General features: G+C 44.2%; 1 protein-coding gene across 2 annotated transcripts in view; it reads right to left on the bottom strand.

Annotated features, from left to right (window-relative positions):
• The window catches only part of SMS (spermine synthase), a 679,013-nt gene that overhangs the window by 16,533 nt on the left and 642,908 nt on the right, over nucleotides 1-19,572 (bottom strand). The window lies entirely within an intron of this gene.

Raw genomic sequence — 19,572 nt, 5'->3', positions numbered from 1 at the left:
ATAGCAGAGCAGCTTAGGCTGAATTAGGAGGAATGCAAAGCTCCTACTATAGCACTTATATGATATAGCACTATATCACAAGAAAACACAATACTCAAGAGATACTAAAAATAAAGGTACTTTATTTTAGTGACAAAGGGCCTGATTACAACTTTGGAGGAGGTGTCAATCCGTCCCAAATGTGACGGATATTCCACCAGCAGTATTACGAGTTCCAATTAGATATAATAGACTGGTAATACGGCTGGTGGTATATCTGTCACTTTACCGTCACTTTTGGGACGGATTAACACCTCCTCCAAAGTTGTAATCAGGCCCAATATGCCAAAAGTATCCCAGAGGATACACTCCCTTAGGGGGTAAGTAATATACACAAATGATATGCACACAAACCAAAATCAGGTAAGTAACAGTTAGAAAAGTAGTGCAAACAATGTAGAATCACAATAGGATGCACTAAGTAGAAATAGGCCTAAGGGCAACACAAACCATATGCTCGAAGTGGAATGCGAACTACGAATGGACCCCAGGCCTAGTGTGGGTTGTAGAGGGTAGCTGGGAGTGCCAGAAAACACTAAGGGTGTCCAAGATACCCCACCCCAAGATGCTGAAAAGTAGGAGTAAAGTTACCCTACTACCCCAGAAAGAAAGTAAAGTCGAGATAGGGGATTCTGCAAGGACAACAACTGCCAGCAAAACACTGAAGACGGATTCCTGGACCTCAGGACCTGTAAAGGAAGGGGACCAAGTCCAAGAGTCACGCAAGTTTCTAGGGGGGGCTGGAGCCCACTAAACCCCAGATGAAGGTGCAAAAGGGCTGCCTCCGGGTTGAAGAAGCCGAAGATTCTGCAACAACGGAAGATGCCAGGAACTTCTCCTTTGGTCAGAAGATGTCCCACGGCATGCTGGAGGACGCAGAGTTGTTTCCAGGCAGAAAGACCGCAAACAAGCCCTGCTAGCTGCAAGAGTCACAGTTGAGGATGTTGGGTGCTCCTGGGGCCCAGGAAGAACCAGGAGGGCGCCCCTTGGAGGAGGAGACAGAGGGGGCACTCCGCAACTTAGAGAACCCCCACAGAAGCAGGTAGCACCCACAGAAGTACCGGAACAGGTACTTAGAAGATCTGAGGACGGTGGTCGACTAAGAGTTACAAAGGAGGGTCCCACGACGTCGGACTCCAACTCAGCGAGTTGGGCAATGCAGGACTGAGTGCTGGGGACCTGGGCTAGGCTGTGCACAAAGGAAGACTTGGAAAAGTGCACATAAGCCCGAGCAGCTGCAGATCACGCAGTACACAGGATTACTGTCTGGCGTGGGGAGGCAAGGACTTACCTCCACCAAATTTGGACAGAAGGGCCACTGGACTGTGGGAGACACTTGGACCCAGCTCCTGTGTTCCAGGGACCACGCTCGTCAGGATGAGAGGGGACCCAGAGGACCGGTGATGCAGAAGTTTGGTGCCTGCGTTAGCAAGGGGAAGATTCCGTCAACCCACGGGAGATTTCTTCTTGGCTTCCAGTGCAGGGTGAAGGCAGGCAGACCTCAGAGCATGCACCACCAGGAAACAGTCGAGAAAGCCAGCAGGATGAGGTGCTACAATGTTGCTGGCAGTCTTCTTGCTACTTTGTTGCGGTTATGCAGGCGTCCTGGAGCAGTCAGCGGTCGATCCTTGCCAGAAGTCGAAGAGGGAAGTGCAGAGGAACTCTGGTGAGCCCTTGCATTCGTTATCTGAGGAATAGCCCAGAGGAGAGACCCTAAATAGCCCACAGAGGAGGATTGCCTACTGAGAAAGGTAAGCACCTATCAGGAGGGGTCTCTGGTGTCACCTGCTGGCACTGGCCACTCAGAGCTGTCTATTGTGCCCCAACACCTCTGCATCCAAGAGCTCTGGGCACCTCCCCTGGGAGGTGCTGGTCCAGGGAGTGGTCACTCCCCTTTCCTTTGTCCAGTTTTGCGCCAGAGCAGGGCTTGGGATCCCTGAACCGGTGCAGACTGGCTCGGGGAATTTGCCCTGAACGATGTGGGAGCAGCTTGTCTAGTGCCAGGGTGCCAACACACTAAGTAACTTGGCACCCAACCTTCACCAGGAGAAGGGTAGACATATAGGTGACTTATAAGTTACTTATGTGCAGTGAAAAATGGCTGTGAAATAACGTGGGTGTTATTTCACTCGGGCTGCAGTGGCAGTCCTGTGTAAGAATTGTCTGAGCTCCCTATGGGTGGCAAAAGAAATGCTGCAGCCCATAGGGATCTCCTGGAATCCCAATACCCTGGGTACCATATACAAGGGGATTATAAAGTTGTTCCAGTGTGCCAATGAGAATTGGTAAAATTAGTCACTAGCCTGCAGTGACAATTTTAAAAGCAGAGAGAGCATAAACACGGAGGTTCTGGTTAGCAGAGCCTCAGTGATACAGTTAGGCACCACACAGGGAACACTTTATGAGCACTGGAGTCCTGGCTAGCAGGATCCCAGTGACACATAGGCAAAAAAAACATACATACAGTAAAAATGGGTGTAACATGCCAGGCAAGATGGTACTTTCCTACAATCATCAATTCACCATGAAGTTTTTGTTGTACTGAAACACAAACAATGGTTCCGCAGAAACATAGTTATTAATCAAGTTTAATTATTCACTATTTCTCTGCTGATTTTCATGACCCAGGTGCACTAAAATAAAGAGACTTGGCATCAGTTTCAATAATGCACTCTCTTTAAATATTCAACTTTAAGTGCTATAGGCTTTCAAAATGTGTTTACTGTATCCTCTCTATACATTTCTCTGGAAGACAACTCTTTTTAACCATTTTCTTTTGTAACAGATTTCATGTGCTTCAACGTGATCAGTTGGGTATATGGCAAGTGTTCTCTGGTGGATAACTGCACCCCTCCAACTAGGACACCATTAGACTGCAGCTTAAGAAGCGTAAAAGTGAAAAACCAAGACAGCAGGCCTTTTGTATCTGTACACCCTAGACAACATCCCCATATCCATCACAACTGCCCCAGTGCCCCCCAAATTAAGAAAGAGTTAAAGACTCAACTCTTTAAATTAACCTTCATCACAATGCATTAACCGTCCCAGGACCCAGCTTTCTTTATTCTTACTCGTACACTTTATGCTCGTCTTTAACTATGTAGAGTGTGCCGCTGCCTTTTGGCTAGCTTGGCACTATAGAATATCATATAAATCTATATAGGATATAATAGTGAGAATTCTTGGTGTGAAGTGGGCATTTATAACATGATAGACCTTGGCATTAAATAAGATGTTTGCACTTGTCTATTGGTAGTAATTCTTGATATACTGACGGTGCAAAGGGCAAAACTGTGCCCTGACATAACACTACTCCCATATTGTAGGCATCAATGTAAATGAAATGTAGAATCCATCAATGCTTGGCAGCAGTATACAAGATATATATTTATATATAATAATAATAATAATTTTGAAGGAGGGTGGGAGCACACAGCCTTACATCCCAGCACTCAGTTTGCCCCAACGCATCAGGGTAAATGCAGTGCATGATAACACTTCAGTAGTAGTCTAATTTTTCACCCATGTGGGTGCAGCCTGTGCTGTGTAACCCTACACACATTTCTGGATTCAGTCCATCAGCAGAGTGAATCAAGTTGTTTTAGGGGTGCCGGAAATGCTGCCCAAAATCTTCTCATGTCATTTTATAACTCAGTGGGCACAGGTACATCAATACAAGCTTGTGAGCCCCGTAGTTCAAGGAAGAATTTTCAAACAAGAGGGTGGGAGCACACTGTCTCATATTCCAGCACTCAGTTTGCCCTAATGCATCATGGTAAATACACAGCACTACATGCCACGAACAGATGTACACTGGGTAAATAACATTTTCCTTTCGGTTGCATCTGTAGATGTAGATACACATGCTGTGCATAGACTAAAACGCAGTTCTGCTCCCAATAAAGCGGTGGCTAGCCTGTAGGGGTTGAAGTGGTCTGAAATAGTGTTTTTAGCACTGCTTGTCCAACATTGGTTTGTTTTGTTAAAACATCCACACAGTAATGCTTTGAGAATGTATGTGGTGTGGACCATGGGGCAGCCTTGCATATGTCTGCCATTGGTATGTTCCCCAAGAATGCCATAGAGGCACCCTTTTTTCTAGGGGAATGTGCTTTAGGAGTTATCAAAAGTTGCCTTTTTGCTTAACATGTTTGAATACATCTCACAATCCGTCTAGCTAATCCTTGTTTTGAAATGAGATTACCCTTATGTGGTTGTTGGAAAGCAAAAGAAAAGCTGTTTAGTTTTCCTAAAATCTTTTGTTCTGTCAATGTAGTACAGTAGAGCTTTTTAAAGGTCAAGAGTGTGTGTAGAGCTCTTTCAGCAGTTGTGTCTGGCTGGGAAAAGAAGACTGGTAATTCCACTGACTGATTAATGTGAAAAGGTGAAACTACTTTTGGTAAAAAATCTAGGTTTTTCTAAAGTACAACTTTATGTTTGTGTACTTGGAATAACGGTTCCTCTAGAGTAAACCCCTGAATTTCAGTCACTCTTCTTAATGAAGTAATTGCTACTAAGAAAGCAACTTTCCATGTGAGAAACTGAATGTCACATGAGTGCATGGGCTCAAATGGTGGTCCCATCAGTCGTGAGTAGAATATTAAAATTCCATGCAGGAACAGGTGGAGTTCTGGGTGGGATAATAAGTTTAAGTCCTCCCATAAAAGCTTTTATGACAGGAACTCTAAAAAAAAAAAAAAAAAAAAGAAGTGTGTTGTATGGTTTGTAGGTATGCTGCTATAGCTGTTAGGATGGATTTTAATAGAGGAAAAAGCTAAGTTTGCTTTTTGTAAATAAAGCAAGTAGCACACATCATGTACTGGTGCTTTAAGTGGATCTATATTTTTAGGTTGACAGCAGTAAACAAACCTTTTCCACTTACTTGCATAGCATTGTCTGGTTGTTGGTTTACATGCTTGTTTTAGAACTTTTATACATTCTAATGGAAAGTGTAAATATCCAAACTCCATGACTTCAGGAGCCAAATCGCTAAGTTGAGTACACTGGGACTGGGATGCCTGATCTGACCTTTGTTCTGTGTTAACAGATCTGGTCTGTTTGAAAGTTTGTGATGTGGCACTACTGACAGATCCAGGAGTGTTGCGTACCAGTGCTGCCATGCCCATGTGGGAGATATGAGTATCATGGTGAGAGAGGTGTGACACATTTTATTGACCAGATATGGAATTAATGGGAGAGGTGTAAAAGCGTAAGCAAATAAGCAAATATCCCTGACCAGTTGATCCCTAGAGCATTGCCCTTGGATAGAGGGTGTGAATGTCTGGATGCGAAGTTTTGGCATTTTACGTTTTCGCTTGTTGCGAAAAGGTCTGTCTGGTGTTCCCCACATTTAAATGTAATGTTGAAGTACCTGTGGGTGAATCTCCCACACGTATATTTGGTGCTGCGTCTTGCTAAGTAGGTCTGCTAACTGGTTGTGTATCCCTGGGATGTATTCCACTAGTAAGTAAATCTGACTGTGAATTGCACATTTCCCTATTGTTTGGGCTAGAAGGGACAATCGGTATGAATGTGTCCGCCCCCTTGTTTTTTCAGATAATACATTGCTGTCATGTTGTCTGTTCTTATTAAGACTGCCTTGTGTGTGATATGAGGTTGAAATGCTTTTGGGGCCAAGACAACAGCTAACAATTCTAAATGATTTATCTGATAAGTTAATTGCGTTAAGCTCTATTCTCCTTGTATGGTTACGGTGTTGAGATGAGCTCTCCAACCTGTCATTGATGCATCTGTTGTGATTACGGTCTGTGGCACTGGGTCCTGAAATGATCGCCCTTTTATTAAGTCATTGTGATTCCACCACTGTAGAGATTTGTAGGTTTGGCGGTCTAACACTAGATCCTGTAACTGACCCTGTACCTGAGACCATTGTTGAGAGAGACACTGTTGCAGTGGTCTCATGTTTAGTCTTGCATGTGGTACTATTGCTATGCATGATGCCATCATTCCCAACAGTTTCATGATAAATCTTACAGTGTAATTTTGATTGACCTGTATTTGTGATATGAGGTACTGAAAAGCCTGTATCCTCTGTGGATTTGGGTAGGCTAATGCTTTCTGAGTATTGAGAATTGCACCTATATAAGGTTAAACCTGTGATGGTTGAAGGTGAGATTTTTGGTAACTGATTGTGAAACCTAATGTGTGCAGGGTATCTATATTGTGCATTGAATGTGTTCTTGACACTGTCGAAAATTGCTGGATTTTATTAGGCAATCGTCTAGATAAGGGAAGACATGTATGTGTTGTCTTTTGAGGTGAGCTGCTGCTACAGCTAAACATTTTGTGAAAACCCTTGGAGCTGTTGTTATTCCAAAGGGAAGTACTTTGAATTGGTAGTGTTTGCCTGATATTACGAATCTTAAGTATTTGCGGTGAGCTGGATGTATGGGGATATGAAAGTAGGTGTCCTTGAGGTCTAAAGCAGTCATGTAATCGTGTTTTTGTAGTAGGGGAATTACATCCTGTAGAGTGACCATGTGAAAATGTTCTGACAGGATGCATAGATTTAGAGGTCTGAGATCTAGGATGGGTCTGAGAGTACCATTCTATTTTGGTATAAGGAAATATAGTGAATATACTCCTGTTCCTTGTTGTGATATTGGAACCATTTCTATTGCTCCTTTTAGTAAAAGAGATTGTACCTCTTGTTTTAGCAGAACAGTGTGTTCTGAAGAGAGTCTGTGAGAACGAGGGGGGATTTTTGGTGGAATAGAAATGAGTTCTGGGCAATAACCATTGCGGATAATTGAAAGTACCCACTAATCTGTGGTGATGTTTTGCCAGTGAGAGTGGAATTGTTGCAGCCTCCCTCCCACAGCAGATGTGTGGGATTGTGGGATGTTGAGGAAGTAATTGTTTTGCAGGAGCGGTAGCACTAAGCATTAATGTTTCTTCTGGCTCTAACGTTTTGGCCACTGCAAAAGCCTCTAAATGACCCTCATGAATAATATTGTTGCGTTTGTTTGGGATGGGAGGTGGAAGCCTCTTTAGTTTGAGGTTTGAAGCCTTCCCTAAACTGTTGTTTCCGAAAGGAACCCCAAAAAGGTGTGGTATATAGGGCTCCCATGGCTTTTGCAGTGTCAGAATCCTTTCGAAGTTTCTCGATGATAGTATCTACTTCCAGTCCGAACAGATGGTGTTTATCGAAAGGCATGTTAAGCACTGCCTGCTGTATTTTGGGTTTAAACCTGGAGGACCTTAGACATGCATGTCGTCTAATTGTTACGCTAGTGTTGATACTTCTACCTGCAGTGTCAGCTGCATCTAGGGCAGATCTAATCTGGTTATTAGTGTTAGCCTGTCCCTCTTCAACAATTTGCTGAGCTCTCTTTTGGTGCTCCTTGGGTAGATACTACAAGAATTCTTGTATTTCATCCCAGTGTGCCCTGTCATACCTTGCTAAAAGGGCTTGGGAATTGGCAATACGCCATTGGTTAGCTGCTTGTGTAGCTAACCTTTTACCCGCAGCATTAAACTTCCTACTTTCATTGTCAGGGGGTGGGGTATCCCCCAAAGACTGGCCCTTTTCCTAGTTGCACTGACCACAATGGAATCTGGTGGCACTTGTTGGGTAATGTAGACAGGGTCTGTTGGTGCAGGCTTATTTTGGGGTTAAAACACTAGCTTTGAACCTTTCTTTAAATATATCGTCTGCATGTCTAAGCTAACAGGCAGCACTGGTAGCGTGTATGGGTAGAGGATAATGTACTGAAAGGAAAATCCTCTTCCAAGAGTTCTGCATGCAGTTGAACCCCATGGTATGCAGCCGCCCTAAATATGACCTGTGTGTAAACTATTATCCTCTGGAGGTGAAGGTTTGGTAGGATAAAGATCAGGATTATTGGACGGTATAAGGTCTGAGTCATAAAAGTCCCAAAGGTCCACTGTATTGCCCTGTGAGTAAGTGTGAGAGTATGATGGTGAAGGTGGTGGTGGTGGCGTAGTAGGTGGTGGAGAAAAGGAAAGCTGTTGCAAATGTGGTGGAGAAAGATGGAGAGGTAGTGGCTGCTCCTTTCTTTTAAAATGTTTTGCTGGTGGCGGAGCAGTGTCAAAAGTCTCTTGAAATGCCAGCTTCCTTTTGGTTTGTGGAGGTGGAGAAGCAATAATTTTCCCTGTTGCTTTATGGATATGTATTCTCCTCTGTTTACTGTCCATGACCTCCAAAATTGGTTGGATATCAGAATCCTCTATTTGATATTCTGATGTTTTTGTGGCCTTAGAGGATTGTTCACTAGTTGTCTTGGGCATATGCTTTAAAGGGCTCGAAAGTCTTGTCTCTTCTGTGTAGAAGGATGTTTTCGGCTCTGAAACAGTGCTTAGTTTTTTCAGTCCCAAAGAAATGAGCTGAGGTTTTGGCTCCGAAGCCGGAAGCTGTATTTTTGACTCCGAAGAATGTAGGCGGCTCAGAGGTAGAGCTTCTTATCTATTTACTCAACTCTGGTACCGAAACGTGTGGCTTGTTGATGGGTTAACTTGGCCTTTTTTCGGCGCTGAACCCGAGGGCCGGTTGCCAACAATTTCTTTTTTCGGGTGGGACCATGGCTTTCTAGCAGTGGTGCAACCAAGGTTTTAGTAGATTTTTTGGAAGTGGGCGTAGGGGCAGGTGTACTCACATGCTGAGCAGCTGTGATAGGTTGGTTGTCTTCTTCTAATCCTGGTTCGGAGTCGGAATCCTGAATCAAAACAGCCAACTGTGCCTGCTCCTCCTCTAAGGTGTCAGTGGACTCTGTATATTTTGATGCCATTTTGAGTCTTTTGCTCTCCGGTTGTGCAGTGTCTTTTTCGACCGAAACAACCGACAGGCTTCACAATCTTCCTCTCGATGTTCAGGAGAAAGGCAAAGATTACATACCACGTGCTGGTCAGTGTAAGGGAATTTCGCGTGGCATCAAGGACAGAATCAGAATGGAGTCCAATCCATCAAGCTATGGCGTGGTAGGCCGCAACAAGCCCAAGAAGGGAGAAAGCGCCTAAAAGGACGTTTTTTTTTATCCCAACAGTACTATTGGATCGATTGCAGATGGAAACACGGTCGAAACTATACCGACGGTATAATAAAGTGAATATAAAGTTTCCAAACAAAAGTCTCGGAGTGAGAGGAAACACGTCCGAGCCAGACGGTGGAAAGAAAACAATCTAACAAAGGAATTGATGCCCATGCGCACTATCACTGAGAGAGGGAGTCATTCGATCCAGTGACTCGAAAAAAGACTTCTTTGAAGAAAAACAACTTGTAACACTCCGAGCCCAACACTAGATGGCAGGATATGCACAGCAAGTGTATCTGCAGCTACACATGCCACCCAATACACATATTTATGTACTGAAAAAACACAGTTAAAAACAGTTATGATTCTGGCGCAAACATGTAAAATCACAGAAATTCATCAGCCATCAGTTATGAATACACACAACAACCGTCATAAATCATGGCGCCCACCATGTTGTTCTCCTTCTGTGTGTCTGTCATTGGCAAATAGGTGTTAAGTGGGTGGTGGGCGCTGTCAGTCATCTGGTGTTATCTGTCTTTGTAACCATAACTAGCAAAAGGTTTTCCGATTTTGAGGCACAACTATGACTGAGTTGTAACTATATATTTTTCAGTGAATTTCATTGTTTATTTATAATGTGTTGTACTTAAATGGCCTGTATCCAATCCACCACGGGCGGCTTAACCCTAATCCGCAGCCAGGCCCTACACCCTACCATCAACAGTGGTTGGCCACATAGCCTTGACATCAGCTAGGCCCTTCAGCACAACTTCCACGAGCAGCTATCATAGCCCAAGAGATAAGAGACACACACTCTTTATAAATAGTGGTTTTCAGTTGAACAGACACTTCTTTTTCTTTGGTAGAAGTGTTCCTTCATCTACTCTTCTCCAAGCTTCTTATTTTTCTCTACATACCACATAACCACCTTGCATGGACTGGTCTCATCCTGTTGCTTCTGTAGCGTTTGTTGAGGAATGCAAGGCAATATTGTGCCCTTCTACAACTTTGCACATACTGTTTTCTTCTGCCAATAGTGTATCTCCTTCTCATGCTTAACATGTGTGTCTATGCAAGGTTGAGGTGCCGAAGGAGTAGAAGCCATTTGTCTTCCGTCTAAGCTTCATTTCCGAGAGATTGCTTGCTACCCTGCATGAATTCATTTTCTCCCCTACCGGATGGGTGAAGAATTCCCACACCTGGGACTGTTTATATTTTTAAATGGCCTCATTAAGCCACTGCACATCTTACTCCTAGGGTGCTGCTGCATTCCATGGTCCTGGAAGATTCACCTCACCCGAATGTGCCATATTTGGGAGAAGTGGGTTCCAGCAACACTGTCTCACGTCTCCTGCTTCTCACCAAATTGGTGCTTCTTACACTTGTTGCCAAAGAAACTGCACTACATCATGTGTAGAAGGGTACCTAAGCAGGCAGACAATCAAATTTAGAAAACTCTTTAAAAGACTACACAAGTACAGCCCTTGCTGATGGATGCACTGCTTCCATGGTGTCACAAGAGGACCTGCGGACTACATAAAATTTGTGTTCATTATATTCGACTGCCTGAAAATTATTAATGATGCCAAAGTACCTAGGTTGACATGTATATGCAGAAAAAGTTATGTTTTACAATTTTAAATGGCCTTTAAATTTGAGTGGTCTGCAGATTCGATACACGCAAAATGGCACTGGCAGTTCGCAGCCTCAACAAGTAGGCCAATGACTCAACACATGTAAGATGCTGCACATAGTCTGCGGGTCAGCTGTCAAAACCTTGGACTGTGGGGGTTAACCTAGGTGTATTGAGTCGATTGTCGACTTATCGAGGTTGCAGACTACCACTTCCATTTTAGATGCACTGAGTCCAAAACCTTGTGAAGTAGTCTATTTTTGTCTATTGTTACAAATTTAAACACTACAATCATTTGGGGGAGCCCACAGAGGGTTCCGAACTCCCCAAATTATGGCTTTGAGATGAGTTTGAGCTCACTGTTCCCTTGGAGATGGCTCTTTTTTTCTTTTTTGGAATGCAGTGCCCATACCACACTTCTGCAATAGTTGCCACAAGAGAGCTTTACAGTCTGCAGCCTTTACGTTTTGGCCGTAGACCCTAACTCAATAGTGTGAGAAAAAAAAGCACCTTTTCCAATTGGGAGGCTTTTATTTTTGAACTTTCAGTATGTGATCAGCTCTCAGTGCTACCGACTAACTAAACTGGCCAAGATATACAAAAGTGTTAATGCTTTAAAGCCCACCAAGCAACTTTTTTGGATGCAAATATCTATGCAATGGCTGAAAAAATATACACCAAACCAACAAAAGCGTACTTTGAGGCGAGTTCCGCTTTCATGCTAAGTCTTCTATGAATCGTTTTCAACGTTTTTGCTGTAGTTGTAACAAAATTGCCTGGGACAAAATTTCCTGGGAGCTTTATGGAGAAACAAACTTTTTTTTAAACGCCCAACTCATTTCACCTTTATTTCTCTGCCTCTATGTATATGGAAAATGTCACTTACCCAGTGTACATCTGTTCGTGGCATGAGACGCTGCAGATTCACATGCTGTGCATATCCTGCAATCTAGTGTTGGGCTCGGAGTGTTACAAGTTGTTTTTCTTCAGAGAAGTCTTTTCGAGTCACAAGATCGAGGGACTCCTCCCATTTCGGCTCCATTGCGCATGGGCGTCGACTCCATCTTAGATTGTTTTCCCCGCAGAGGGTGAGGTAGGAGTTGTGTATATAGTAATAATGCCCATGCAATGGAGTAAGTATGTATGTACATAATGTGACTGAAAGTATTATATTTACAAATTTACAAATGTACTAGTTTAATTTTAATCAACTTACACCGGCTACAGGCTCCCGGGGAGGTGGGAGGGCGCATGTGAATCTGCAGTGTCTCATGCCACAAACAGATGTACACTGGGTAAGTGACATTTTCCGTTCGATGGCATGTGTAGCTGCAGATACACATGCTGTGCATAGACTAGTAAGCAGTTATCTCCCCAAAAGCGGTGGTTTAGCCTGTAGGAGTTGAAGTTGTTTGAAATAAAGTTCTTAGTAATGCTTGTCCTACTGTGGCTTGTTGTGTTGTTAACACATCCACGCAGTAATGTTTAGTGAATGTATGAGGCGTAGACCATGTGGCTGCCTTACAGATTTCTGTCATTGGTATATTTCCTAGAAAGGCCATTGTGGCGCCTTTCTTTCTAGTGGAGTGTGCCTTTGGTGTAATAGGCAGTTCTCTCTTAGCTTTAACATAACAGGTTTGAATACATTTTATTATCCATCTGGCAATGCCTTGTTTGGATATTGGATTTCCCGTATGAGGTTTTTGGTAAGCTACAAACAATTGTTTTGTTTTGCGAAACTGTTTGGTTCTATCGATGTAGTACATTAAAGATCTTTTTATTTCTAATGTATGTAATGCTCTTTCGGCTACAGAGTCTGGTTGTGGAAAAAACACTGGGAGTTCCACAGTTTGGTTTAAGTGTAATGGTGATATAACTTTTGGCAAAAATTTGGGATTTGTACGTAGAACCACTTTATGTTTGTGTATTTGTATAAAGGGTTCCTGTATGGTAAAGGCTTGTATTTCACTTACTCTTCTGAGAGATGTGATAGCTATTAGGCAGGCTACTTTCCAAGTTAAGTATTGAATTTCACAAGAGTGCATGGGTTCGAATGGTGGACCCATGAGTCTCGTTAATACAATATTGAGGTTCCACGAAGGAACTGGTGATGTTCTCGGTGTAGTGGTCCTTTTTAGACCCTCCATAAAACCTTTTATGACTGGGATCCTAAATAGTGAAGTTGAATGTGTAATTTGCAGATAAGCTGAAATTGCTGTGAGATGTATTTTAATGGATGAAAAAGCTAACTTAGATTTTTGTAAGTGTAGTAAGTAGCTTACAATGTGTGTAGCGGATGCGTGTAATGGTTGAATTTGATTATTATGACAGTAATAAACAAATCGTTTCCATTTATTTGCGTAGCAATGTCTTGTAGTAGGTTTTCTAGCCTGTTTGATGACCTCCATACATTCCTGTGTGAGGTTTAGATGTCCGAATTCTAAGACTTCAGGAGCCAGATTGCTAGATTGAGCGATAATGGATTCGGGTGTCTGATCTGCTGTTTGTGTTGAGTTAACAGATCTGGTCTGTTTGGTAGTTTTATATGAGGCACTACTGACAGGTCTAGTAGTGTTGTGTACCAAGGCTGTTGTGCCCAAGTTGGTGCTATTAGTGTTAGTTTGAGTTCAGTTTGTTTACTAGATACGGAATGAGTGGGAGAGGGGGAAAAGCGTAAGCAAATATCCCTGACCAACTCATCCATAACGCATTGCCCTTGGAGTGAGGCTGTGGGTACCTGGATGCGAAGTTTTGGCATTTTGTATTTTCTTTTGTCGCAAATAGGTCTATTTGCGGTGTTCCCCAGTTTTTGAAGTAGGTTTGTAGTATCTGGGGATGAATTTCCCATTCGTGGATCTGTTGGTGATCTCGACCGAGATTGTCTGCCAACTGGTTTTGAATTCCTGGGATGTATTGCGCCATTAGGTGAATGTGATTGCGATTCACCCAATGGCAATTTTTTTGTGCTAAGAGACACAGTTGTGATGAGTGTGTGCCTCCCTGTTTGTTTAAGTAATACATTGTTGTCATGTTGTCTGTTTTGACAAGAATGTATTTGTGGGCTATTAGCGGTTGAAATGCTTTCAACCCTAGAAACACTGCTAGTAGTTCTAGCTGATTTATGTGAAGTTGTTTCTGCTGAGTGTCCCATTGTCCCTGGATGCTGTGTTGGTTGAGGTGTGCTCCCCACCCTACCACAGAAGCATCTGTTGTGATCACGTATTGAGGCACTGGGTCCTGGAAAGGCCGCCCTTGATTTAAATTTATATGATTCCACCATTGTAGCGAGGTGTGTGTTTGGCGGTCTATCAACACTAGATCTTGTAGTTCACCCTGTGCTTGTGTCCATTGTGTTGCTAGGCACTGTTGCAAGGGCCGCATGTGTAATCTTGCGTTTGGGACAATGGCTATGCATGAGGACATCATGCCTAGTAGTTTCATCACTAATTTTACCTGATACTTCTGGTTTAAGTGCATGCTTTGTATTACGTTTTGGAATGCTTGTACCCTTTGTGGACTTGGAGTGGCAATCCCTTTTTTTATGTTGATTGTTGCTCCTAAGTATTGTATTTGACACGGCTGTAGGTGTGATTTTTGGTAGTTTAGTGAGAAACCTAGTTTGTGAAGTGTTTCTATGACGTATTTTGTGTATTGAAAACACTGTTCTTGTGTGTTGGTTTTGATTAACCAATCGTCTAGATACGGGAACAAGTGTATGTGCTGTCTTCTGATATGTGCCGCTACTACTGCAAGGCATTTTGTAAATACCCTTGGTGCTGTTGTTATCCCGAATGGTAACACTTTGAACTGGTAATGTACTCCTTGGATTACAAACCTTAAGTATTTCCTGTGTGAAGGATGTATGGGTATATGGAAGTACGCATCCTTGAGATCTAATGTTGTCATGTAGTCTTGTTGTTTGAGCAAGGGGATTACGTCCTGAGGTGTCACCATGTGAAAGTGATCTGATTTGATGTAAAGATTTAGTGTTCTGAGATCTAATATGGGTCTTAGAGTTTTGTCCTTTTTGGGAGTAAACCCCTGTTCCTTTCTGATGATTGGGTACTAGTTCTATTGCATCTTTTTGTAACAACGCTTGGACCTCTAGCTGTAATAGATCCATGTGTTGTTTGGACATGTTGTGTGTTTTTGGAAGCACATTTGGTGGTAATTGTAGGAATTCTATGCAATAACCATGTTGGATGATGGCTAGGACCCACGAGTCCGTTGTTATTTCTTACCAATTTTGGTAAAAATCTGTTAGTCTCCCCCCCCACTGGTGTTATGTGTTGGGGATTTGTGACACTGAAGTCACTGTTTATTTTGAGGGGTCTTTGGACTTTGGAACTTCCCTCTAGTTTTAGGGAACTGTCCACCTCTGTATTGTCCCCGAAAGCCTCCTCTCTGATACTGGCTCTGGTATGTAGGCCTGGTTTGTGAGGTTGAGGGTTCTGTGGTTTGGCCCCGAACACCTCCTCTAAATTGTATCTTCCTAAAAGTGCCTCTGCTCTGTGGGGAGTAGAGCGCGCCCATGGCCTTGGCCGTATCTGTATCTTTTTTCAGCTTCTCGATAGCTGTGTCCACTTCCGGCCCAAACAACTGCTGTCCATTAAAAGGCATATTAAGCACAGCCAGTTGGATTTCAGGCTTGAGTTCTGAGGTGCGTAGCCATGCGTGTCTCCGAATTGTGACCGCTGTATTTACAGTTTTTGCAGCTGTGTCTGCTGCGTCCATTGCCGATCGTATCTTGTTATTCGAGATACTTTGGCCCTCTTCTACGACTTGTTGTGCACGCTTTTGGAATTCTTTGGGCAGATGTTCAATAAAGTGCTGCATTTCATCCCAGTGGGCTCTGTCATATCTTGACAGCAAAGCCTGAGAATTTGCAATGCGCCATTGATTGGCTGCTTGTGCTGCAACTCTTTTCCCCGCTGCGTCGAACTTGCGACTTTCTTTGTCGGGTGGTGGTGCATCTCCGGAGGTGTGTAAATTCACCCTTTTACGTGCTGCGCCTACTACTACTGAGTCAGGCGTCAGTTGCTGCGTGATGTACATAGGGTCTGTTGGTGGAGGCTTGTACTTTTTCTCCACCCTAGGAGTGATGGCCCTGCCTTTTACGGGTTCTTGAAATACTTGCTTTGCGTGTTTCAACATTCCCGGTAACATCGGAAGGCTCTGGTACTGACTATGTGTGGACGACAGAATATTAAATAAAAAGTCATCTTCAATCGGTTCAGTGTCACGTTGTAAAAAACGCAGCTGCTCTGGACACCACCTGTGTGTAAGCAGTACTGTCTTTAGGTGGTGATGGTCTTGCTGGGTAACAGTCGGGACTTATCTGACACAGGTGCATCATAAAGATCTCATGCATCTGGGTCATCTTGGCTCATCCCTGTGTGCGTTGGAGACTGCATCATAGGTGGGCTAGCAATTGGTGATGATTGCGGTGAGCGTTGTGGTGATGGTGGCGGAGTTACTAGTTTTGCCACCTTTGCCTGTGGTTGTTTATCTTGGAAAGCCAGTTTCCTTTTCATCCTTATAGGAGGGAGAGTTCTTATCTTCCCCGTCTCCTTTTGGATATGGAGCCTTCTCTGTGTATAATCTGGCTCCCCTGCTTCTAGCTCTTGGCCAAATTTATGGCTTTGCATTTGTGTGGAAAGCCCTTGTTCCTAGGTGTAGGAACTTCTTTTCGGCTCCGAAGCCGGATGTTTTGGTATCGAAACCTTTTCAACATTCTTTTTTGGCTCTGAAGCCACTTTTTTGAGTTTCGGTGTTCCGATCTCTCGGTGGCGACTCATCTCCGTGCCGGTATCTCGATGTCGAGATTGTTCTGAACCAGTGTCTCGGGCCGAGTCTGTTCTGTGCCGGTATCTCAATGGAGGTTTCTTCTTCCTCCAAATCGTGGTGTCCTGACGGCGCCGACGCCATTTGAAGCCTTCTTGCTCTCCGGTCCCTCAGCGTTTTCCTCGACCGAAACGCTCGACAGGCCTCACAGGTATCCTCTTTGTGTTCGGGAGACAAACACAAATTACAGACCAAATGTTGATCTGTGTAAGGATACTTGTTGTGGCATTCGGGGCAGAAGCGGAATGGGGTCCGTTCCATTAGTCTTGTAGATGCACATGGTTTGGCCGACCAGGCCCCGCCGGGGAATCAAAACCCCAAAGGGCCACCGGAGCTCTTCAAAATTTGGTGTCGATCTGCGTTAACTAACCCGATACTGAATGCAAACAATGCTGTCAAATTTTCCGATATCTAACTAACTTTCCAAAACATGGAGCGAAGAGGAACACGTCCGAACCCGATGGCGGAAAGGAAACAATCTAAGATGGAGTCTGCTTCCATGCGCAATGGAGCCGAAATGGGAGGAGTCCCTAGATCTCGTGACCCGAAAAGACTTCTTCGAAGAAAAACAACTTGTAACACTCCAAGCCCAACACTAGATGGCGGGATATGCACAGCATGTGTATCTGCAGCTACACATGCCATCAGACATATATATATATATATATATACATACTCACACACACATATTACCTAGTAGGGGACCTAATTTCTATAGAAAAAGTGTTTTTTGTTTTGCTAATAACTTTGGCGCCATTTGATGAATCTTCACGTTGCTCTGCACAAAAAAATATGATGCTCACTTCAGCATCGGTCTGATAAGTTTTGCGGTGATGCATCAAGCGGGGGCTGAGAAAAAGGGGTCCCAACAGGCTTTTTCCCCAATCATTTTTCCATTGGGATTTTGACCAAGAACAGCACCGAACCAAAGGACAGAATTACACAAAATTTGGCAGAAAGGTAGCTCTTCGTCCAAAAAGCTAACGTTTTGTTATTTGGTGTAAATCCGTTCAGTAGTTTTTGAACAATTATAGAAAAATCAAATTTGTATGTATAGGGACACAAAGGCTCCGCGAACCCTCCCGATCTTGTGCTGAGATCTGATTGGCTGTCAGCACCTCAACAAGGAAGTGCTGGCAGCCATTTTGGGACTCCGCTTCAACTGAGTCCCAGAAAAAAAAACAATATAAAAAAATAAGAAAAGGGACCAGGGTGGGGACACCCTGACCGCCCCCCTCCCCACAAAAGAACAAATATTTAAATGCAGCCCCTGTGTGGACTAAGTCCTGTGGGAATTTAAATTTTGAATGTGTGGGGATGCCCGCTCTCCCCCTCCGGCACCCTGGGGCAGATTGTTGAATGAAATGTGTGGAGCCCGCCCAGCCCCTCCTTCAGCCCTGGGGACCCCCACTTTCCTGGGGCAGATTGTTGAATGAAATGCAGCCTCCCGCCACCTCCCCAGAGCAGAATGTCCAATGAAATGAAGGGGGCCAGCCGGCCTCCCTTAGCCCTGGGGACCGCCACCTAACCGGGGCAGATTTTCCAATCAAATGCAGGGGGAGCCACCTGGCCCCACCAAAGTCCCAGGGACTGCCACCTCCCTAGGGCTAAATTTAAATAAGATAGGGGGTCTGATTCTGACTCCCACCCCACTCCCCGGGACCACCACATACCTGGGGCTGTTTAAGTTTGAGGGGTGGGGGAACAGAGGAAACTATTGCTCTCACATGGTCGGTCCCCGGGGGATGGGGTCCCTGGGGAAGATAGGGCTGAGTACGGGGGCCGCGCAGCAGCGGTGAGCCCCTCCCTCCCCAAATAAATAAAATGTTTAGGCTGAGCACCAGGGGATGGGGTCCGTGGTGGCTGATATTATACCCCAGAAAAAAAACAAAATACCTGGCCTTGAGGAATGGGCTCCCCAGTAACAAGATCACCCTGTGGAGGGAGGTCATGCGCCCCGCTTTCCCCCCGCCCCCCCCCCCCCAAAAAAAAATTAAATTAATGTCGGGAGATGGGGTCCCCAGGGCCGAAATCGGCCAGGGGAGGAGGGCCATGTGGTCCCGTTCCCCCCAATCTTTTTTCTACAAGTCTGGAGCCTAGGGTATGGGGACGAAGTTGGCTGGGGGAGGGGGAGCCACACAGGCCTCATGTTAAATACCTTTGCGCATGGCCAAAGGCCGTGCGCAGAGTGGGGTTAGGTGGTCAGGGGGGTTGGCTGCAGGGACAGGACAGCCGTGTGCGGCACAAGACTGGGTGGTTATAGCGGCTTGGCCGACATGGCTGTCATGAAATAATACTGAGAATTTACTTAAAAGAAAACTATGGAAAAAAAAAAAAATCCAAACTTGGACTTGACGAAAAATGCTATGAAAATGGTAGATCTGGCAAAATTGTACTGTACTTATCACCTAAAGCTTTTGCCACTTTTTAGTAAAATTATTCTGAAAACACACCATTCTGCCACCAATATCTCTAAAGCCTCCTGGGGGTGGATGAACCTTTTACACTCCCGAGAGCAATTCGGCTTCCATGCTGTTCCATGAAGGTATTGGAATATTTCAAGTGTCCTTTTGGAACATATTACATTTAGCAAATTTATATGAATTAGTGCTGTAAAATGCATACTTCATCTCGTGTTTTAATGTTCTCCTGTGGAGAGATCCTACCACAAATTTTACTGGAGGACATCAGGCTTGCTTCCTTCACTTGCTTGTGTATTTACGCTTCACCATTTTCAAAGCTCAACAGCTGCCATTGAATGAAATGCACAATGGAGAAGTCACCAAACTGAACCGCTCAGCTTAGAGTTCAGATCATCGAAACCAAGAAAACTGCTTGCACCTTCTGATCAGTACACACTAGGAATTAGTATTCAGAGGATCTCTCAGTTTGCGACATTACAAATTTGAGGTCCAGACAAAGATTTCCCACTTGCAATGAGTAACGATTAAATCTAGAACAAGGTATTAAGACAAGAATTTGTTATGAGTTGTTGCCATACTTCCCCTAATAAGCTAAAAGCATTAAACAGATCAGGTAGCT

The sequence above is a fragment of the Pleurodeles waltl genome, chromosome 8 (assembly GCF_031143425.1).
Source record: "Pleurodeles waltl isolate 20211129_DDA chromosome 8, aPleWal1.hap1.20221129, whole genome shotgun sequence".
Taxonomy (NCBI): Eukaryota; Metazoa; Chordata; class Amphibia; order Caudata; family Salamandridae; genus Pleurodeles; species Pleurodeles waltl.
This window is presented reverse-complemented; position numbering and strand designations above follow the sequence as displayed.